Source organism: Balearica regulorum, chromosome 8 (genome assembly GCF_011004875.1).
Source record: "Balearica regulorum gibbericeps isolate bBalReg1 chromosome 8, bBalReg1.pri, whole genome shotgun sequence".
Taxonomy (NCBI): domain Eukaryota; kingdom Metazoa; phylum Chordata; class Aves; order Gruiformes; family Gruidae; genus Balearica; species Balearica regulorum.
The window spans coordinates 4,722,398-4,746,538 of record NC_046191.1 but is presented as its reverse complement, the minus strand read 5'-3'; the positions used below and the strand labels follow the sequence as shown (position 1 = coordinate 4,746,538).

The 24,141-nt window shown below is 41.9% G+C and overlaps 1 protein-coding gene across 13 annotated transcripts in view; it reads left to right on the top strand.

The window, feature by feature from the left end:
- The window catches only part of FGGY (FGGY carbohydrate kinase domain containing), a 320,610-nt gene that overhangs the window by 47,479 nt on the left and 248,990 nt on the right, over positions 1-24,141 (top strand). The window contains exon 1 of one of the 13 annotated variants that reach the window (XM_075759261.1): positions 10,182-10,844. The exons of the other annotated variants lie outside the window; for them this stretch is intronic. The gene's annotated coding sequence lies outside the window, so the exon portion shown is untranslated. Of the gene's footprint in view, positions 1-10,181; positions 10,845-24,141 lie in introns of those variants that run through there. 13 annotated transcript variants of the gene reach the window in all.

The window sequence follows — 24,141 nt, the reverse complement described above, 5'->3', positions numbered from 1 at the left end:
GGGAACCTTAAAAGTTGGGTAGGGTAGAGAGCAGGAAATGGGAGCCATTACAGCTGTCCCAAGGGAAGTGGTTCCACTTGTGAATCACAGTCCTGGTTTCGCCGTGCTGCGTGGGAGTGGCGTCCTGTCCTAGGCGGATATTGCTGGCTTCTGGGGCCTGGCAGGTCCAACTGCACTGGGGGGAAAAAGAGCAGGGTACTTGCAGTCCCACCAGCGTCCTCTGCAGCCTGCTAACCATCGTTTGGGCAGCTGGAGCAGGGGAGAATCAGGACACATCAAGCCCCATGTGCCACGTGAATTAAGTGATACGGGCTGTTGCTATCAAGAAGATGACCAGAGGGCAACAAGGGCTGCAGTCCTTTATTGAAGGGTTTGACCACATGCTACATAGGCCTTGGGTTATCATCCTGTGGAGAACAAAACCTACTACTGTGTGAGACAGTCCAGGTTGCCAAGTCTTACCTTCCCCCCAGCCCCCCACCCCCATAAGTCACACAGCTGTGGCAGAGGCTGGAGCCCATCTCACAGTGGCACAGGAACTTCCTAGGGGAAACCCTCTATGTAGGCTTCTGGGCCCTCTCTTGCTGTGCTGAGGAGCTGACACACCCCAGTTTCTTCAGGCCTTCTTGTCACGGCACCACTGACTTACTCTTGATGGACACAGACATCGAAACCAAGCAGTCCCTTCTCTGCTCTGTGTGCTCTGTGGCTCCTAGAGGCTTTTTCAGTGTTGGAAGGAACATGGCCCTTCACTTTGTTCTGCCTAGTCCAAAGCCTCCTATGGGAGCTGTTTCTATCCATTTTAAGGAAGAGAAGGCAGAGGAGATGAGACGGATCCTGGCAGTTGAGTGTTGCTGTTGTTTATCCTTCCTAAGCCGACTAACGAGAAAAATCCCCAAACTACTATTCATCCAAGGCTTGTATGGTGTGTTTTCTGTAGTAGTACTAGCAATGGCTTGCGTTGGTACCACAAGTCTGCTATTTGCAGTTTGAGAGACAGGGAGCGTGCGTAATGGTTGATGTGGAGAAAGCATAGCACCATGTCTCCCAATTTTGTATCTTTCTCCACTGATTAAGCGCATCTTCTTCCATCTCCAATGCAACGATACACAGAGCTGTACCACAGCTCACTCACCGATGAGCAGATCATTTAGAGGTTTCTATTGTTCATAAATCATGGGGGAGAGAAAGCTAACGTCTGAGTCCCCAAGGCTTCTGGTAATGTGGCTCACCAAAGATCTTTCATCACAGCCCTTATTTCTTGCTAAGAACTTGTCATCTTAATCATGGAGCTAGAGGTGCAGCAGCACCAATAATTTTTGGAACTTAGATCTTCAATATAAATTTGAGTTAATTTTATGATATTAGGAAGCTGATGCAATGGAATTTTTGTATCATGAGATGTTTCTACAGCAACAAAGTCTGTCATTAAATCTTAATGGCAATCCACGAAAAGTGCTTGCCGTTTTGGACAAAAGGCAGCACTTACCTAGTAAACAAGGGAGTGAAAGTCTCCAGACCTGACAGGAGTGACCTAGGGCAGGTCTATTGGTCTTTTGTGGATGGACTTCAGCTTTGTCTGTTCATATGTCAAGATAGTTAGGTGTAAACTACTGCTAGTAGAGAAGTTAAGTGCTTATGTTAAAGTACCTTGTGGCCTGAAACAATAACCTCTACTAAGGGCATGAGCTTATTAGGTCAATAATTAGCTTATTAGGCAGTCAGCTGTGCCTGTGTAGGATTTTGAATTTCATGTTCCACCTGACTTGCATCCAGTGAGCTCAGTTTAGTTTGTAAAAGACAGCTTGTGTATATCATGAAGGGGTTGTAAAAAGATTTGTTGAAGAAACAAAGGGGGAAACCTCACATAGGAAGTCTCAGGCTACATGGGAGGGCAGAAGAAATGAACGTACCTTTTCCGCAGAAGTTTAGTTTAGGCAAAGGGCCAGTCTAATTCATAGAAAGCAAGCTGGTCTGAAGGAGCTGTGTGGGTCAGAAGAAAGTCCTTGCACCTGCCTGGATCTTCTAGCCTCGCAGAAGACCTAATATAACCCAGAGAATCTGCTAGAGCTATAAGGAAGCTGAGACAGTTGATTTTTGGGTTTTCAAGAGAAGCTTTGCACGTACTTCTAAACCCACCAATCTTATTTTGTATTTGTAATTTTATGATTTTGTTAAAGACAAAATAGTTAAGTCAGGAGGGGAAGTGAAATTGCTTGTTACCAAGTCTGAGTTGTTATTTTTAATGTAACAGTACCCTATTCCTGGATGGGGAATACGCATGAGGTGGATGCAGATGGAGCGCTAGGAAACTGGGAGGTTAGGTCAGGCTAAGATTCCCAGTAAACCTTCAATTAGATATTCAAGTTAATGAAAGAGAGGCTTAACCTTACAGACATCCTCTTCCTGGTGGCTTCTTGTACTCCTGGGTGCCAAGGCTTGTGGTCTTATGATCACAGATCTGTAACAGCAGCCTTGATTGAGATTGAATTGAGAGCAGCCCTGAAGAGAAGGGTTTTGGGGTGTTGGTTGATGAAAAGCTCAACAAAAGCTGGCAATGTGTGCATGCCCCAGAAAGCCAACCGTATCCTGGGCTGCATCAAAAGCATGACTAGCAGGTTGAAGGATGGGATTCTCCCCCTCTACTCCACTGTCGTGAGACCCCACCTGCAGTACTGCGTCCAGCTCGGGGGTCCCCAGGACAAGAGAGACATGGAGCTGTTGGAGCAAGTCCAGAGGAGGCCACAAAGATGATCCAAGGGCTGGAGCATCTCTTTTGTGGAGACAGGCTGAGAGAGTTGGGATTGTTCAGCCTGCAGAAGACTCCAGGGAGACCTTATAGCACCTTCCAGTACCTGAAGGGGCCTACAGGAAAGCTGGAGAGGGACTGTTGACAAGGGCAGGGAGTGATAGGACAAGAGGGAATGGCCTTAAGCTGAAGGAGGGGAGATTTAGATTATTAGGAAGAAATTCTTCCCTATGAGAGTGCTGAGGCCCTGGCACAGGTTGCCCAGAGAAGCTGTGGCTGCCCCTGGATCCCTGGAAGTGTTGAAGGCCAGGTTGGATGGGGCTTTGGGCAACCTGGTCTAGTGGAGGGTGTCCCTGCCCATGGCGGGGTGTTGGAACTTGATGGGCTTTAAGGTCCCTTTCAACCCAAACCATTCTGTGATTAATGGAAGTAGTATATACAGCTCAACTATTCTGTCCAATATCACTGGACCTTTAGAGTGCACATGGGCTGAATTAGCATTTCTGATTAACCTCTGCCTTTTGTGCAAATGTTCCAAGGTGTTAATTCTTATGTTTGTGTAATGAGCTGGAAAAGCTTTAGGTTGAAATCCAAGCAGCATCTTAAAAAACAACTACTGTTTTTGTCATTGTCTTGACTGGCAGACTGAACCCAACTTGGTCAGATTATTTTGCAAGTAAGAAATGTGCTCAGACTGACAGCTTGTACATTGTGCTGTATCTTCCAAAAGAATTTTTACAGTCTCTAGATATAAGCTTCAAAAATAGTATAGGTTTATAACTGAAAGACTGGCATATGTTTAGCTGTTGTGGATAAAAGCAAGGTTTAAGTACAGCTATTAATTTCACATGCTGGTCTCGAGTAAAGTAGTGCTGAAGACCGATGCATTATAGTTGGCTTTTAAGGATACCAGCACCCTAAGAAATTGTTTATAATTGTTTATATGCCTATTCTTTGTAACTCTTTGTAATGCTTCCAGTGACTACAGTGATATACTTAGATAGAAGAGCTGATCTACCGAAGCCTTACCCTAGAAATGAACTCCACTAATCAACTGCTCATGACTCCAACAGATGTTTCTGGTTTTCATACAATTGGAACCTCATGTTGTACTATATTTTTAAATTTTTTTTTCTTCTTTTTGAACTAACAGCAAATGCCCCTTTACACATGTGAGCTTCAAAAACTTGTCACATGATACCAGGAACAAATTGTTAAGCCAGTCAGCAAAGTTCAGGTTTGAAGGGGTGGTCCACTGAAGGCAACTGGGTCTTAGAAGCCGAGGGAGTGGTTTATAGAACAGCTATGCTGTGGTTTTGTTGTAAACGCCAGTACTTTATTTCAGCCTCTCATATGAAATTTGGAAATGTTAAATGAACTCAGATCAGAATTCTTTTTTTTTTTTTTTTTTTCTTCTAAAGACTGAATCACTTAAGGATGTGGAGATAAAGTTAAGTGATACTTTTGAGGATATGATTATTATACTCTTCAAACCACAGAAATGGGATGAGAATTGTTCATAACATGATGTTATATAAGGACTTATCTCCTGTGGCAGGTCAAAATCGGTGAATTTTTAGACATAGTGGAAATAGAGATGTGAATAATTTACTTTTTACTTACTCCATTTAGTCTGTTGCATTTAATTTACCATTCCAGGTTTTTCTAATTGATAAGTGACTGATGGATCCTTGATCAGTCAATATCTTTGTATGATTTGGGCAGAAGGAAAAATAATGTGGGTAGAAAGAATGGTAGATTGTCACTCCCCAAAGATGCAGCATACTCCGCTGTCAACAAAATCAGAACTATTTTCTGGAAATGCAACACCTGTTAAAAGAGTACAATGGAACCATTACAAATTGTAGGCACTGGAGACACCCTTCTCTGGGATTATAGCAACTCATTTGCAAACCATTTTTCTGTTAGCAGTGAGCAATTAACCATGAACTTTCCCCTACCCACAGCTCACCCACACTGGACTGATTGAGGAGCCATGGCAGAGCATGGCTAAATAGGCACAACCAGCAAGTTTATCAGTATCCACACTTTGCTAGCTAAGCAGGCTCCTCACCAAATGTGGGATGCCATAACCAAAACTTGCTCCTTTCACCCTTTCCCAAAGTAAATATGTTAACTTGCTCCTGTGGCTGTCCTTGATTGTCATGATAAGTGCATGTACAAAGAGCAGTGTGAGTTGCAAGCTGTTTCATTGAGTGGAGAAAGGTGAGAGTGAGGGTAGAGAGGGATATTGACTGCCTCTGTGGCCACTCTTAGGATACTAGGTACTTCTGAAACATTTCTCAGCTGATAAAGATTTAATCAGTTAAGAATATGGCCAATAATCTTCACTGGGCATGTTCGTAGTTGATTTCAAGCTGGTGATATGCTGTCTTCTTTGAACACTGCATTCTTTCCTGTTATTTTAAAGCCAAACTCTAATCTCCTGGTGCTGTTCACATGTATTTAATGGAACTTGAACTTGGGTTGTGAAGGTCTGGAGTGCAGAAGGATTTCTGTCTGCATAGAGATGCTGTATTTTTTTCATGGTTGTGGATGAAATTTCTTCTTTGCTGCTTGCACTCTCTGGGTAGAGGAGAAGAGAAGTGAGAAACCTATAGAAGATGGTTAACAGAAAGCCAGTGGATGATCCTCATTAGAACATGTGCACAGAGTGATGGGAGTGGGAGGAGGGTAATCATTAGAGGAAAGAATCATCTAAGCCAAGGAATGACAAGACTTCCAGAAGAGCTTGATTAGAAGTGCACACACCGTGGAGAGAAAAGAGTATTGATTTGAAATTTTGGCAAGTGCCTTTTGAAACTGAGAGAAGAATGGTTTTGGTGGAATGAAGGAGCAGGAGGTGGACTGAGCAGATTCTGGCATGAACCTGGAGGAGGAGATGTCCAGATGTTGCAAGTGGTGAGCGCAGTGATCTTAGAAATAAGGGGAGGAGGTGGGAGAAGAGGGACACAGAGTTGACGGTACTGAGAAAGGCAAAGCTGGGCAAAGAATGGATCTGGATTCTTTTAAGTTAGAAATTTAAACGAGCAAAAAGCATGTGCTGTAAAGAGAAAGAAAATAAAGATGTAAGGGTGAACAAAAAGAGAACAAAGTTGATTTGAGGATCAGTAGAGAGGCTAGAGGGAAAGCAGATAAAGAGATTTATGGGATGTGAGAGGGGCTTATTGGCAAAGAAGAAAAAGAACACATTGTGCATTATCAGTTTATCTCTTGGAAGTGATAAGCCAGGTCCAATGCAGAGAGAGAAGTGGGGACAGAAGAAAGGGAGTATTTGGGCAGCAACAGTTTTGAGGGCTGGTCAAAGTTGTTGAAAAGATTGCTAAGATCATGAATGTAGGTTACACCTAAATTAGAGGTGGTAATTAGAAATTAGCTAAATTTCTAGTGGTAGAAAGGTGGCAGGACAGAAAGGGAGGGAAATAAGTCTTCAGGGGCAGACTTTCACCAGGAAATTTTCTCTGTAAAAGCGGAGGAGGCAAGTATGGGAAAAGAAAGAAAAGGATTAATGGAGAAGAATAAAACATGGAGAGAATCAAGCTTGTTGATGGGAGAAAGGGAAGATAAAAGTAGGGAAAAAGATTGAAGTTGGACAGGATGTCACTAATGGTAATGGAAAAGAGCAGATGCAAGATTGCTGTCAAGCAACGCTGCAAGAGACTTTGGCAATGACTGAACTTGGAAGCTCAGCAGCAGAGCAGTGGAAGGTACAAAAAGCTTTCATGAAGTCAGGTTGGGGTGTCAAAGTGCTGTTGCAGCTATTTCCTTCTGATGTGAGCAGAGATGCATGTCACCGTTGTCTTTGTCAAGCTGTAGGATCTGGCTGAAGTGCAGCCTTCAGCTCACCATGCTGGGTGACAGCTTGACCAGACCTTCTCTCTTGCATTATCTGTTCTGATAGGTTTAGCCTCATTTCTTCTCTCCATATAGGCAGTCCTTTAGCACAAATAAGAGACTACCTTTTGAAACAGTTGCTTCTCAGAGCAGCCTGCCAGTTGGTGATAGAGCTGATGTAGAACCTGCTGAAATAAAGGCAAAGACTCCAACTGATGTCAGTAGTATTGGATCAGTCTACATCTGATTAAAAATCGCTTCTCCTTTGGCTGTGTTTTCAATCTCTCTCTGACGTGTTTAGGAGCTATGAGAAGCACAAATAAAAATGTATCTAAAGGAACACGTCAAGAGGTAATAGCAGTGAATAGACTTGAAATTTTGAGTAAGTCTTTTGGACTTAACTTCTACACTGGTGGTCTCATATCTGGAGACTGTGATCAGTGTTCTCCCTTTCAAAGTATCTAGAGAAGATAGCTTGTTATCATGTTGACCTTATCTTTGAAAGAAGACCTGGAGTGTATAGAAAGATCAAAAGTTTGAATGGCCAGTGAGAATAATTTCAAGTGGTTCCCCAGACTCCACATAGCTTGGTTCAAAAAAGTTCCCAGACATGCAGAGATGAGAGTGAAGATACATGGTCAGGCTAATAGAAGCATTTCCACCCCCTTATGGGGCAAGAGGCGTCAGTAAAGCAAAGCCAGCTTTGCCTGTAACCCTAATGAAGGAACTCCTGGAGATTTTTGGAGGGGTATAGGAAAACTCTGTTATGCCCTGCCCTGCTTCCAGCCTTGTGGCCAGGGAGATGGAGAGATTCCTTCTTCCAGGAAGGATTTCTAAAAGACTTAAATCTGCTGTAGGGTTGACTCGTAGTAATCTCATGTGTGTATATGTGTGTGTCTAAAGCACATGACCTGGGTGAACGGGTCCTCTTGAGAGGGCGATGATGGGAGATCTGCTCAGTTCCTACGGGTCAAAGTGGTTGTGTGGGTTACCTGGGAGAGAGAGTTCAGTCTCTGGGGGTTTTCAGTCTGGCACCTCTTGCTACTGCTTCATGCGCTCGCTCACATACGCACAGTGCCATCAATGAGTAGTCATCTGCCGGTTGTACGCCCACAGAGCACATCAGGAAGGAAACGACTGGTCTCTCAAAGTCAGGAGTATAAAAAAAAAAAAAAAAGGCAAAAAAAAAAAAAAACCCAGCAAACAGCAGGCAGCCTGTGTATTGTACCGATTCCTCCCGGACTGAAGGAATCCTTTGCCCCATGATTCATGCTGAGCTGTCCGCTCCATCCGGCAGCAGCCGTGTCAGGCAGCCACCCACTTTTAACTGGGTGCCGGCTCTGCTGCTGCTGGCACCGGAGCCTGCGGCGTTTCAGGATTCTTTTGTTAGTCAGGGCACTGGCACTTCCTTTGCCATTTGTCAGTCTCCAGGAAGGCTTGTATGTGAGTAGGGGCTCTTTTTTTTTGGTGTTTTTTTTGTTTGTTTTGTGGTTTTTTTGTTGTTTATTATTATTTTGTTCATTTACCCATTTGGAACTCGAAGGTTTGATTCAGACATCTTCCATGCTCTCGACTTCCTGTAGGTTGAAGTCTCTGTTTTCTGATGATTAGCCAATACCGGCTGTTCTGGCAATGAAGATGTCTCAAATCAATCCTATCCTGTCTGGCTTTCCAGGAAGAGCCACCCCTCCCCTCGCTTCCACAGCCCCTGTCATCCAAGATTGAAATTTATCAGAGCTGCTGCAAGCAGGAAATTAGCTCCTTTACAACTTGTTCTCCACTGCTTCTCATTCATTTTATTGTTTTAACATTTTCCAGAAAATAAGGAAGAAAACAAACCTGCTTCCTCTTTAGAAGAGTTGTGCTGTTAACCTGTGAAATGCTTATTTCCCTGGCAGGCTGTTGCTTATCTTTACAGCAGAACCACAAGATTAAAATCAGTTAAAGTTGAACTGAGATAATGTATAAAACACTGGAAAACATTTAGTCATCCTTTAGCATCCTGAAGATAAGGATTTCTACATATAGGCATCAAAGCTGTAATGCACACCAAGGGAGGGATGGTTTCAGGAAAAATGCAGTGAAGGAAGGTGCCTGTGAGGAACTTATTTGGGGGCCTGGGTCTTCAATACCTATATTAAGCAGACTTGACTTTCATGAAGAGCTGAGCACCTGCTACTTCAATACATGCAAAACTCACCTTAGAATTGCCTTCAGGTAACAGAAAAGTGGTTTTTGCTTACTTTATGTCTAACTTTAAATATGTATATATTCATATTTTCTGTGTGTCTTTCCAACAGCAACATTGGAAGATTTTAATTATTTTTTTTAGATATGCAGAAGGAAGACACTCTTTTAATTAATATCAGACATTTTTAGTGTTATTCAGCATTAAAAATAAACCTCTGCCTTTGCCAGAAGTAAATTTGGCAATCATGTGCTCCCTGCTGCAGGAAAACAATGTCTCTCTTTAGAGCTTAGAACCAAGCTTTGGCAATGAAATGAGGCACAATGTCCATTGATCTCAATGGAAAACCTATTATTGGAAAGATCACTGTGACCACATCCTGCCATCATTTTGTACTGAGAACCACCACTGAGGTCAGCAGGATTTTTGTGCAAATATTTATGGCAGGATATGGCCCACTTCAGGGTGTTCTGAGGGTTGACAAGCCTTCAGCTGAATTGTTCCTTCTTCATGTTGATCCTATCAGCCTACTAAAATCTGATCCGTGAACAATTTAAAATCCCACCATCTAAGTTGGTGTCGACTGAAACCAGCTAACTCAGTTCGCGCAACTTGAATGCAGACGTGAGGGAAGACTCTGGCATTGCACAATGTCCTGACTGATTATGCTGTGCCTTGGACACTGAATGGGTTGTATCCATCTAACTTCTCAAGAAAGCAGCAAGGAGTAAATTTCTGCTGTGATAGATAGGCCTGGGGCTTCAGCAAGTGAAAACTGTTGTTAAGTGAGTAAGTCAAGATTTTTGTTTTCAGCAAATGCTTTGCATATGTGACTAGTGCAGCTAATTTCCTGCTTGCCAAATTCAGTTCTATCAACACTTATTGGAACCACGAGCTCAGATAGCAAAGGGAATGCTCTTTCCTTTATCCTTTTGATATGGGGAATAAATGAATTCTTTTCAGCTTACTGTACATCCGTGTTTTCACTGGACAGCAGAAAACTGTGTCACTGACTCATTGTTTGATCTTGGGTAAATCATCTAATCCTGTCTATCCCTGTACCCTCATATGCATAAATAATGTAATGACTCTCATCTGTCTTTACAAGCTGTTGGAATAACTTTGGTTTATGTAATTTTAGCTTTACTTGAGTCTTGTTCATGACGTTTTATTGGTGAAAGAAGGAGGCTGTTACCCAAGTCAAAGCCAAAAGGTTTCTTATCCCTGTCTGGGTGCTGAAATAATCAGTATTCACAGGTTTTTATAAGTTGCATAAATGATAGCATTTTAGTGAAATTGTTTCTCATACCTGTAGGGCCGGGCTTTAAGTTTATACGAATTGGATACTGCAGGAACTTCTCTGATAAAATGACAACCTGGCATTTTCAGCAATAGCTGTTGGAGCCCAACTTGGCTTTTGGAAGGTGGGAACATACCTCTGCTGTGAACCCAAGTTACACACTTCCAAACTCTGCACATGGATTCCCTGTAAAAGGTGAAACAGGCACAAAAACGAATTGATACTCACCTGAATGAGGAGTTACACTATTGCCTGGTTCATATAAAGAGTGTTTTTTAGATTGAAGCCTAGAAACTACAGAACAAGTCAAAAGCTTAATCATTTCCCTGTCTATTAACAGTTATAAAGAAAAAAACAAACCAAACCAAAACAACAAAAAAACAAACTCAAAACGTGACCTGAAAGAATAAATGGGATTTATCCACAATAGCAAGCCTGCAAGCCATTTTCAACCATCAACTGCACAAAATGATTCTTTGCGTTGTAATTGTCATCATGAGGCCCAGGACTAAGATGTGGTTTATGGCCGCCTCCTCCTGTAGTTATATGCCTAAAGAAAATGTCACTCTAATGCTGGGAAAAAATGTCTTTAGGTAAAAATGTATTGGTTTCAAAGAAACTGGTCTCTTGGAAACCTTCACTCAGAGGTAAAACTTCTGGAGGGAAAAGACTGCAGGCTACGAGGATTTGAGACTACAGGGGATGGGTGGTATTCTCAATAAGAGCACTTCTAAGGGACGTGGGAGAGAAAGGTTTGTGTTTCTGCTGTTTTTTTTTTTTCTTTCTTTCTTTACCTGACTTTTCCCTTTGGCTGTGGTGAAAAAGATGTCCACTTTTCAATTTCAGTATTACCTCAATGCAAGAATAAAACTAAATGCTAAATCCTCAAAAATGGTTGCAAAATAGAATTCTTGTTTTCCAGCTAGTTCTGGGCCAGAACAATTCTGCGTTTGCGGAGGGATGGAGAGAGAGGTTTCCTCTTAAACAGGAAAAGTGTAATCCTGCTACTGCACCTTAGTCAGAGGAGATGTCTGGTTCCCCAGTAGAGCTCACCATGAAGCGGTTTGCATTCGATCCCACACAGCAACCATAGCACAGGCAGTAAGTACTCTAATGGAGACAGCTTTGTGGTTAATGTGCTGAATCGGGACTCAGACTAGGTTCAGTTCTGGCTTGCCCAAAGATTTCTTATTTAATCTTGAGCAATGCATTTAATCTGTCTATGCTTCGGTTTCCTATCCATGAGAGTTTGCCTGCATGAGGCATCAGTGAACTGCTGTAACTACAGATGTGATATTAATTTAGTACAACCTGTTAAGCGAGCTAACCATTTTAAGGTTAGTTTAAGCTTTTTTGGAATAGGTTTAAGCTAAATTCAAGTAGCTAATTTTCAACTCAAGACTAGATATTTTGCACAGGTGCATTTAACAATCTGGTTGAATCAAGATAATGAAGCTGAAAGGTCCATGTGCACATGTCCTTGCTGCTAAAAAGTATTCTTTTTTTTTCCTCTAATCCTTGTCTGGAGGAACAGAAACTGCCTTTTGTCCGGCTCCCTACACAAATGATCAAATAGTTTCTAGGCACTCCTGGAGGTGTGAGTCTGTCAATAACCCTACTCGTTGGGGCCCTTATCCTGTGGGCTCCCCTGCCTGAAAATGCCCTATATTCATATGTATTTTGGAGGGAGAATAAGATACTTCAACTTCAGGAGGGGCACAAAGCCTTACGATGGAAGTTTCTTACAAGGCTCTAATAGAAAGTGAAGGAAATATGGTGAGAGAAGTCTTGACATTGGTCTTCATCATTGCAGAGGATAAAACACTACGAGGCTCCGAATTCAGTAACTTTATTGCTGCCCTTTGAATGAAAATGTGCAGGTTCAGTCTGCATAAAGAAGTCACATCATTGAAATGAAAGGGAATCTTTTAACTGCTTCCTTCTATTGTCTTGTCTTACTATCTGCTTTGCCACCAATGTTCTTTTTTTGTTGGAATTAACACCATGTTTTTTGTTCCCAGGAATAATAATAGCAATAATAGAAAATTACTGCTTTGCTAATAATTTTGGAAAGTACATACGGAAATCTTTAGGAATGAAAATAGCTGCGATGGATGATAGTTGCTACTAGCAATGAAAATGTTTGGCTTAAGGTATAAAAGAAAAAAAAAAAAAGCATGTCAGAGATGCTGAAATTTCATCTGAATAGATATATGCGTAGAGTGCACGATCTTCTCAGGCACTGGAAGGGTAGAGGGGAGATTGTGAATACTCTGAAGTCCTGACCTGCCTTTGTAAAGTTCTCCTTACCACAGGCACTAAGTGTTCTTTAATGCAAGTCAAGCACTCCAAATGAGGAAAGAGAAATTAGTCTGAACAGGAAGCTTCAAATATTCTAAGACTAATTGAGTTTAGATAATTAAGGGGTTTTAGAGCAGTAATTCAGAGGAGAATGGGAGGGGAGGACAGTTTAATTGAGATTGCCTGTCCATCTGTGAATTCTCCATGCAGCCTTCTGTGGCATGTCCTGGTTGTCATTCGTTCTGACCTAAAGGAGTTGATGTCGTTTGTATTGACCTTATTAGTTAGCAACACTGCAGGCTTCCCCTTGTGTTTTGTAGCTATTTGCGTACTGCCTCTGGTGCAGTGCATGTGTGACAGTTGTCTGTGTTGTCCTTGACTAGAGGAAATGCCCTACCCTGGCGCGTCTGTCCTTCTGAGACCTCATAGTATGCTCTGGGGTCATGCCAGGAGTTGGGGGGATGAGGAACAGTGTTTTAATGCTGCTTTGTAGTTCAGTAGAGGCCATTCCGTGCATATTGGAGCTAAGTCTTCATCTCTGCTACAGCAAGGCAGCCACAATTGGAATCAAAACTCAAACCCCTGCTGCTAGGAGCGGGTTGATGGTGATGATGAGCCTGGCTGGTTCAGTAGGTAAGAGGAGATGGCAGCCAAGCCTCGTACTTGCCAAGGGAAAAGGTTCCCAATAGCTTTGCACTGACTGCCACTAAGAAAATAACTTTTTTAAAGGATGTCATCGTATATTCTGCACCTCGGGAACAAACATGCCTATGCTAGCTGCAGTGCAGCACCACGGATTCCCTCCTGCTCTGGGACTCCCTGTGCAGATGCAGCTGGTCAATGTCTCACAAATCAAGCTTGCCTGCTGCCTTTAATGGGCAGGGAGCATGACAGGGAGAGACCCCATTGTGTGGTCCCGTTGCGGGTGCGTGAGATCTGGCCACAAAGGGCAGGGAGCAGATGAGTGAGACTGTCCTGCGCTGCAGGAGATGTGCTGCTTGTTGAAGATGGTGCTGAAGAGCTCACGGCCATTGACTCAGCTACTGTCTGACAGCGTGGGCAAACCCAGAGTGCTGCAAGAGCGGTGTTGACATCTGAATTTTGATTTAGTATTGAATAAATGAGAAATATGATACTAGTGTTGTGTTCTGCTTGACCATCCCTCTCTTAGGCTGTGTCTACCCCGCGGGCAAGTGGCGTGAATTCCGATTTTATGCTGACTGGTGCCCATAGACACTCCAGTGATTTAAACAGGGCTGGCCCAGCACCATGCCAAATGTAACTGAGATCAAAACACTGTTAAAACTGCAGCAGATCACGTTTCTTAATTTAAAAAGAAGCCAGCAGATATTGAGAGGAAAGGCCTTGAAGCCTCTTACAAGCACTGACAAATTGTAATGTGCTTCTTGTGCTGTGTTTGTAAATACAAGCAATTTGACTCAGTGCTCCACAGGCTGTTTTCTCTCTATAAGGACCTCTGAGAAAATAATAAAGGCATCTAAAAGTGGATTGTCTGGGGTTTTCTTGTCTCCTTCTGCTCTTTTGCATGCGTTGCAGTGGAGGAGTTGCAGCAAAGCACAAGGGGCCCTTTTCTGAGAGACCGTTCCGCTTGCGCCAGGAGTCTGCTCATCAAAAACAAGGAAACAAACTCTAGGATGTTTTCATGGGCAGAGCAGGGCAAATGCTCTGCACTAACCACCTATCATCAGGTGTTTTCCTAGTGATTGTCACTGTTACTACCCCTCTGGGTCTATTCGGATATGGGAAAGTGGAATAAATAATCAACGAGGATGTTCCTAGCTGCTAATTTTCAGTCAGATTTGATGCCGGTCCAAGATTTAACACTTCCTTTCTCTGCCAACCGCATACTAAAAATAACATTTTCAGGATATTGGAGACCACTAGAAACCTGTGGTATTTGGCACTTGAATATTGCCTTTCGTCTGGAGATCTCAAAGCAAAAAAGTTGGAGCCTCACCACGTCTACTTGGAATTGGGAGAATTTGAGACATTTGTGGAGCTGTTTGAGATGTAGGTAAACAGGAGACAAAATCTCAGAATGGCTCAAAAGGTTTGAATTTCCTTCTTGAGTGACTTCTACTTACAAAAGGAAAAAGCACCTTTACCTTGACAGTTTCACGGGTCTTCTGTCTCTGCCTCAGAGCATGGTTAGTCCTTTGTGTGGCCAGGTGAGATGCATGCGGTGCGTGTAATGGGGATACATTAACCAAGAGGAGAGTTCCCTCTGCAGAAAGGTTACAGCCCCCAGTAAGGGTTGGGGAGGAGTTAATTCACATATTGTTGTCAGGTTTCGGGTCTTGTCTTCTAGTTAAGCAAGGCATTAGACTGCCTTCCAGTAATCAGACTGTTAACTAATACTTCTGGCATAGGGAATGTTTTTTGACAGAGGGTTTTCCTTTTTTGTTGTTGTTTTTTGTTTTCCTTCTCTGTATTTTTCTCTTTGGTCGTAGTCATTAGTAACATAGAGATGGTGGAAGCAACTAAAAAAATAAAAGCACTGTTTGGCTGGAAGAAAAGCAGATTAGGTCTGTTTGTGTAGATTGGTTGTAATGTCACCAAGTCAAGTGGGTTCCCTGCCTGTTTTATAGGTTGCCTGTTCTGCCCTGAGTCAGACAAGTCTTCTCAGGCCTTGGGAAAACAACACATAGGTGGTGGGTTTCAGCCAAAAGTCCAGTGAAAGAGCTTAAATAGAGACTGATATGAAAGGCAGGCTGAGAGCAAGATGTAAGTTCCCCAAGGAAATGGGATTTATTTGGATTCTCTCTCTCTGAGTAGTCGAGGGCTTTTCCCCCAAGACTCAAAGTATCTGTGGAGCCTCTTCCCTCCTGAGCTGAAGCACAACTAATGTTTTCTTGTGTTTGATAGTTTTGATTACTCTGCTCATGTTGATAATTTACTTAAGTCTCTCAAAGCATCTGTAATTTAATCAAACTGGCAATGATAGTCACTTGCCTGGAAAACAGCAAGACCGTCCAGCCCGTGGTGGTGGTTAGACAGCTGGCCATCGAGACCACATGCAGTTGCTGGGAGCAAAGCAGGTTGTCTTGGGAATCACTGTCTCTACCAGCTCACGCATCAGTCGATGTCCACGTTGTGCCACCTCTCACAAAACGGGTGGTGGATCAGGCCTTGAATTACCACAGGTACTGGGGTAGTTTCGTCACTGGGAAGGGGGTGTTCTTACTCTTTGATGTTGGTGATGTGATGGCATGGAGATAACTACAAGAGCCTCCTTACTGTGAGCAAGCGTTGGATTGTTTATTTGGCATAAAGAATGAAGTCACCTGCCTGATGAGAGATTTAAACGTTAGGGAAATGTCAAAACTGCCCACAACTATTTGATCTGCCAAATCTCAGGGAAGTTATCATTTCCACCCTGCTGGGGGAAGCTGGTTTTTATGTTTTAGCAGGGTGGCTGTACTGTATTGTCTGTCTGACTGTGCACTGAACCAATTTGTTAGCTTCTGCTTGCCTTATCTCGCCCCATCCTGACAGATGTGAAGGAGCACAGGTGGATCATAGATTTTTTTCCCCCAGTATTGATGATAAGGTACAAGTACCAGGTCTGGTTAGAGATATTTCATGCCTGACTGTTGCATCATGCTTAGTGACCTTCAAACTCTTGCTTGTGTGGAGACTGTGGGGACCTTTTGATTTACAGCACTGCTATTTAAGTGGTTGTACACCTTGGCAAGGGCCAAATTTCAAGTCTGTGGGTGATGAGCGAAGAGACACATTTTGCACTCCTGTCACACTGCTGAGAGATTTATTTATTTTTGAGTGTTACAGATTTCATTTGAAGTAACAAAAGACTTTTTTGCCTAAAGAAGAAAATGCCTTGATGAAATGTTTCTGTGCCTCTTACTTCTCACTCCATAGGGGTTGATTCCTCAAGGAATCTCTATCCCAGCTTTTCCTCTAACTTCTAGTTGTTCTGGGCCTTTCTCTCCATGTTAGTCATTTCTGGCTCTTGCTTGGGTTTCTTCCAGTACCTTTCTCTTCATCTCCACTTGAAAAAAAAAATATCTTTCCTTTGCATCTTGACTCTTTTTCCTTGGCAGGAGACAAAAGGGAGGCACTGCTTGTGGAAAAGTAACCGCTTTCAGATCTGTGAACACAAAGTAAGGCTGAGAGAATCAGATGCTCTCCAGACCTGGAGATGCTGTGCCTGATGTAGGGATGGAGACATAGTAGATGTTTGGGGGATTCCTGCATTGCTTCTGGGCTGGAGGAGCAGAAGTGAAAGACAAGACAGCTGTGGGGGAGAGCAGAATTCATTCCCCGTCTCTCTGTCTACACTCTCTGGCCTTCTCGGACGACGAGCAAGCAGGTGCCTGTCAGCTGAATTGCAGTGGATATTGCACAAGAAACTGTAGGCTGGTGGAAAGACTCCAGGGAGCCAGCTTCAGCCTACGGACAGCAGGTTTGACTCCCTTAGTCTAGACACTCTCACAGGGATTACATCAACAATAATTTGTCAGTCTCTATTTATTTTCCAGTGGCATGGTTAGTATTTACTAGTGCTGAGATTCTCCTTATACTCTTCCATAGTCTATCATACAAGATTCCCTTCTAGCAAAGCGGCCACCTAGGCCACAATTTACATGGGTTTTTTTTAAATAATATAAGTGATACTAATGCTTAGGAGAACAAAAGGCATAGAATGTACCTAAACATCCACATCCCATTGAGAGGCAAGATCATCCTTTATGTGCTTTGAGAATCTCCAATTCCAGTTGATGGTCCAAGAGCATCAGATATTTTAATAGGAATTGTACATATTCAAATATGTACATCAGGTTTGGGAATAAGGTATGAGCACACATTGCTGTCACATTAGCAAAAAAATTCCTTCAGTCTCCAAACCACTGATGAAATGAGTGTCACAATTCCAGTTTTTTACACAATAGACCTACCACTTTCAGGGACAGTAACTTGAGCAAAATTATGCACAGTCCCTGGGGGATGTAAATGCAGCCCAACTTTAAACTTTAATTTAGGTGCCTAACATAAGAGGGTACTGTCTCTGCATTGTCTGTGTAGTTAATGAAGAGTTCACTCTGAGCTGCCTTTTGCAGAAGCTTTTCAAGTAAACTTCTGCTCTGATTTACCCTCTGGAAGAGTTTTCCTCTTCCTATGGACTGGAGAGGAGGTTTGAATTAGGTAGAAGAAAATTTTAAAATAAAGTTGCGTGAATAACCGCCTTTAAACTTCCTCCCTTCTTTTTGCAACTTGGATTAGAAGTTCAAGTGCTGACAACACTTACACCCTAACTTCTGGACTCCATTCCCTCCAATGACGTTACATCAGGTCTCCATAATACAGAGAGGAGGTGATCGAACAATTGCATATGTTAAAGATCTGATATGAAATAACCTAAGTCTACAAAATATAGACTCCTTAGAATGTGTTTAATGCAATGCTTGACTTATAATATGCAGCAGGATAATACAAGTTTTGCAAGATTTACCTTTAGTGTTTTGGATCCCCTGCCAAAGTACTGAAAGGGCATTAAACTGTGCAACTCGTTGGTTGGTGGGGAGAGGGGAAAATCTTGGAAAAATAAATCTTTAACTCAAAACAAAAATCAAGGCACTCTCTCAGCTCAGAGAATCGATGTTGTTTTATTATTAAACCACTGTGCTGTTGTTCCCATGGAAACAAAGAAACAAATATTTGGAGCTGTGTAACACCTTCCACCAAAATTCCAGTTAAGAATGTTTTGGAAAGTGTTTCTGTCAATGAGAGCCCTCCTGTTCTGTGAATGACTGCTTTGTGCAGCCTTCCTGGACTCCTGTGCAGGCGACAAGGTGAAACTCCGTGCTCAACCTCATGAACATTACTTGTCTTTACAATTCTTTAAAAGGAATTAATTGCATCAGGAGGTCTTTGCCCAGTACAAATGATAAGTTTGCAGCAATGACCCAAATGAAATGTGTGACAGCGGCAGCATTTGGTCATTTGCTATTGGTTTGGGTGGGTTTTTTTAATCCATAATTTTCAACAGATCAATCCTAGCAACATGCTGAGTGATTTCACCTTGAACCCAGCATGATCTGTTCAGAAATGGAAGGAAAAAAACCATGAAATACAACTGGCATTTTGGCTAAAAATCATATTTACTTTACTAAGATAATATGATCCATCTACTCATTACCAGTGGGAAGAGATCGTTCCATGCTGCCAGATATCTTTTACCCGAGGCACCCCATCTGTTTGTATTTGCAGGTTGGGGTGAGAGGAGGAAATCTGATCAAACTTAGCAGGTGCTCCTTCTTTTTTTATTTTTTTTTTCTTAAATTAAAATGCCGCTATTGTCTTCTCTTTGTTTGCACACTTGCTTTCACCTGCAGGTCAACATCACGTTTTAACTATTTTAACCACAAAGTTTTCTTGTTACCTTGTTTTCCAAACAAGGAGCTTAGTCCAAAGGAGGAGTAGTAAAATACATTGACTCTGGTTTTCTGTGTTGGATTTTTTTTGTGAATATAAGGTCAAAACTGTAATTAAATATCTCACCACTGGGAAAAGTATCATACTTCTCATTTCCAGCATGGAAAATAGTCAGCGATGTCTCATTAAGTGCAAGCCCATTTTGCAACCTTTCCCTTGCTGGAAGCACTAATCACCTTTTTCTTGTCTACCCACATACCTGTTTTCACACAGTTCATGGAAGTTTAATATCTTAGAAATCTCTTCTGCTCTGTTAAATGTCTTTGAAATCTGCTTGTTGGTTTGAAAGTTATTAAGGATGGGAGGGGGAAAAGACATTTACATACTGTTTTTGCATATTAGGCTAAAATGTAAATTTCTGATGTGTGAGGAGACATCACGATGATTTCAACTACAAAATTGTGCTCCTTTTCTGAACTAGAGTTCATGATGCTGCATTTACTCTGTGTAATACCACTTGTACAAGGATGCTGAAGCCCTCCAAATGTGAAGCAAAACAAATATGGTCATCTAAAACTTTCTAAATTTTAATGGATTTATTCTCATCTTTCTCTCCCTAATGAACATTGACATAGTCCAAAACTGGCTTAAAGTTGGAAGGTTTAAATTGTAACCAGCTCTAAAAATCATCCTTTTCAAATTACAGGCAGGCTAAAATCCACCAGCATGGGAAAACCTTCCTTTGCTGTAGAGTGCATGAACTGTTCAGATGCCTTTGATGGACCACACACTGTAATACCTTTCAGTATTATCAAATAATAACTCGGAAACCCTTGGCCATATGCTATTTGAACTGAAATCAGAGGGCATATTTGGCTTGTGGTTTGTGGTCCCTGGAATATATTGTGACGGGTGGAATATACTGAAATGAGGGGCTAGGAAGTAGTGCTTTTTATTTGTAAAATCCTGCTTAAGATAATTAAAGTAGTGTAGAGCAGAAGGAATTCTTTTGCCTAGGCTAGTGGTTATCTGTGTATCATGGCCTTGCATGTCTCCTGTCTCAAAGGAGTATGTAATTCAAGAAGCGTCCCTATGAAAGGGAGAAGTAGTTTTTGTTCTCAAAATGCAGTGTTGTCATGATTGAGGCCACATGTTCCCTTATGGCCCCTAATCAGTTTGAGTTCCTTATTTAGTTCCTTTCAACCACTGTTATTCCAGCTTTATGCTATTGTAAATTCGCTCGTTCTCATCAAGTTATACTGGTATGATTCTCTGGTGTGTCAGGCTCTAGGTATATAGATACTGATATTCTTTCTAATGTACCTTTGCTGCCTTATGCTGGGTAATATTTTTCTACATAATGATTCACAGTAACTGCGCCTCAGGCAGCAGCTTGAGCTAGAAGGTTATGCAGCAAAGCTGCAATACTTGAAAATACCGATTTTGGTTTTAAAGAGATGCATGAAAAGGGAGGGATGTTCTTGGGCTGAGGATAGTCTACACAATTTGAACGTGTTGCAATGTGATGAAAGATAACCCATCATCTTGCAGAGAGACATTGTGAAAACTCCCATCTTCTAAGCGAAGATCCTGCTGCAATTGCCGTTATTGGTTATGAACGATTGAGAAGGCACAATCAATTGATCAAGGTGGCTGTACATTAATATTTTGTAATTTCAAGTTATTTTTCAGAACTGTAATTTTGCTAGAAAATGCAGTCGTTACTGCTCCCAGTTAGCGTCATCTTTAATTTGTCTGATAATTGATAATATTTTCTTTGTTGTTAATGTGTCGCTGTTTTATCAAATACTAGTAATTAGATTTATAGAATTAAAAAATGTGAGCCTAATAAAGGTAATTCTTACCCAGCCTGTAGGAAAGTTGAGTTCTAGTCCCTTTTCTCCAGAGGAACTTGAACCTCTATCTCCAGCTTCCAGGAATGTTCTTAATCACTACATTTTAGGATTGGGGTTTCATTTTGAAGAGAGTACATTATGTTTTCTGGATCACTCACTGGAATTGGTCTCTTGCCCTTGAGATGCGTGTCAAGTCCAGAGGGCTGCTGATTTATAGGTCCTTCTCATTCTCAGTGTCTGGCTTGATGCTTTTTGAGGTTCTTCAAAGAAGGGAGGAGTACCCGTAGAAGGGGCCTGTTGGGGCTGTAGCCCAGAATATGCTGTACTGCCCAGCTGGGAAACTGGTCCAGATGTACTTTCTGGGTACTTTGATTAAGGGGCAAGGAGCCAACGTGTCAGTTGTTTGCTCCACAGAATTTAAAAGATGGGTTTGTCTGCCAAGCAGTTTTTCCCCAAGTCTTCATAGTACTAACATGAACTAAAATAATGCACTCTGCAATTGCTGTTATTAAACCCAGCATGACTGTATTTCAGCCAATGCATTTGTGTTTAAACCAACAAACTAATGATCAAATCCACAACTTCTAATTGCAACCAGTACATGGTGTTGTAAACATGGTGCAGATGGCCTTGCTACGCTGTTAGCTTCCAATTAAAAAAAAATAAAATAAAATTTACTGGTCACTTAACCCTGTATGTGTAAGTCTCAGCCTGACCTCATTAATATGTATTTGTTGACTGGAGGAAGGCACTAGAGTTTCCCTTCTTGCACTTTTACTCTGCCTTCTGTTAATGTTTGTGATTATTTTGAATCTGACGTTGGCTGCAGAATTTGCAGAACTTAAACATGTAATTTTTAGGAAAAAAAGAGAGTTGCTATGGAGTAGTAGAAGTAATTATTCCTCTTCTAGCCTAAGTTACTAACTTAGCAACAGTCCTAAAGTAGATATGCTGAGCCTGAATTGATGCTTCTGTGTAGTAGTTTGCCTGTTAAAAATATGAGAATACCTTTATTCTTTCATGAATGCTAATAGTATCTTCATGACTTGATTTTGTTGGAGACAGAATTTGTCCCAGCTAATACCTTTCCTTGACTGATCCAACTGAGTAATTAAGTACATGCCTAACTACAGTAACCTGAGTACATGACTAACTAGAGTATGATTCCTCTTGTACTTGAGAAATCGTGAATATTTGGGTGGTTTGGGACTTTTACGAGCAAGTTCATGCTTTAATGTGGTTTTTGTAGGGATGATCAACTAGATACTTTTTTGTGTATTTTTGACAAATCAAAGATACTTTTGACAAGCTCTGTAAATAGAGGAAGGGAAGACTTTTCTGGAGCAAGTGAGCCCTTTTCTGTCCAGTCCTAGGTGTTCAGATGCGCCTGCAGTTTTTACATTTTTCCGCGATGAAGTGGTTTTGCTCAGTGCATATTACTGTGACTTGAGCCAACTCTAGAGTTGATCAGTGTAGATCCACTGAGCTTTGCTGATTTACTCCAGTTAAGAATCAAGCTTTTTCTTCTGAAATAATAGTGGCTTAAACTCTGTGACCAGTCTGCAATGAGCTTTGGGAAACAACATATTTTTTGGCTGGACAAGTACCCACCTATGGTACATCTTATTCCAAATATAATCCAGTGGCTTTTTTTTTTTTTCCCAAAGCAGATTTGGGAAAAGAAAAAGTAAGCAGCAGCACATGGGAGGAGAAATGATGTTCAAAGGGAGCTCTGGGATCTCTGCAGCTCTGAAAAGCAGGCCATCTACATGGGGTCAAAACCACTGTAGGAGTGCAAGGAAGATGATACATTATAAGCTGTAATTATTGTAGTGAAATATCTCCCCATAAAACGTAAAGTGCTTTGAGACCTTGAAAGTCTAGTTTAGTTCTTTGTTTATGCAGCACCTGAAACACCAGAGCCCTGATCTCTGAGTGGGACTTCTGGGTGCTGCTGTGATACAAAAAATGAAAAATACTGAGAAAAATGCTACTGGGACAAAACATGAGATTCTCTGTATTCATGGCATTGCAAGACACAGGAATCTAAGAATGTGTTTGACAGTCTGTCATTGTAACCACTGAAACCTTAAAGGTCCAATTAAAACCTCATAAAGAGTAATTCAGTGATGTTTGCATATGTAAAATAAAATGCTTTCATAGCTCAGCTTTATGAGCATGTATGGACTCTAAGAATTCCAAAAACATTCATGTATTTTTATGAATGTCATGAACTCAAAATTATTTAGCAAATTTTGCCACTTTTTTTTTTCTCTGCAGGCTTTCACCATTGCTTACAGCCCAAACCACAAATAAAGCATTAAAATTATTGATGTGACCTAAGCAGGAGGGCTATTGCCAAAAATAGCAGTATTCACTCAGGCTCATAGTATGTAGCTCTGGAAAAATTATTCCCATGCTACGGCAAAGATCACATTTTTTCCTTTCTTCACTAATAGCAAAAATATTACCTTTCAAGTGGTCTGTTATTCCTGCAGCTGAGGGATAAGCAGGTTGGATGAAGTTTAAGGTAGCTAAATGAGCATGGCTTGCCAATCCAGCCTCCTGCTAATACAGTCAATGATTTATGATGCTTTTCTCTCCTGGTGCCTTCCGACCCCCTATTTTTGCCTTCAAGATGATGGCAAAATGAGGCAAACGAAACCCGGTATTCAACCTAACAGCTCCAGGAGCATTGCTCTTTGTTCTTTCCCCTTTAATGAAGTGCATGGGAGCAGCACAGTTGTGCTCTCGGGGAGTATGTTCAGAATGGATGCTCATAGTCCTGCCTTGCTGTGACCAAAAAGACACTTTTACACCAGCAAAAACATGGGCACTCTGAAGTTTGAAAAGGGTAGAGGTATGCACATGTGTGAGACTTGTCTTGTGTTGTGTGTCTACATCCTCTCAGAGAGATTCAGTCTGCGTGGCAGTGATGGAAAGACACTTTATTCGTGGATAAGAATCCCATGTGTGTTGCTCTCTTAAAGCTGGGATCCCCGATTTGGGTGACCTCCTCCCCCATAGCAGCAGCAGCACACAGGAGTCCTGCTGCTGGTTGGTCCCTAAATGTACAGAGGACTCTGCATCATATGCTGAACGGATTGAGTTCAAGCTAGTTACATATGCAACATAGACCCTTTTGTCCTTGCTGTGCCTAGGGCTTGCCAGATGTTTCAAGGTGGCTTCGCACAGGAGCTTATGGGTCTTAACTTCCATGAGGTTCCCCAATGTATACATTGATGTGTCACATCATAGATTAATATTGTGGCCTCTCTGGGGGAGAGGTGTAGGAGCAGCCAGCCTTGGTATGTGAAGCCCATCTCCCACACCGTATCAGACCTACTTTTCCGACTGTGTCTTTCAAGAGAGCACAGCATCCTTGCTGACCGGACCCTTACTAGTTTGTGACACTCTCATCAGGTGTCTGCATGGGAGGAGCTCAGCTAGCACTTGGCATACATAAGTCTTTCAAGCC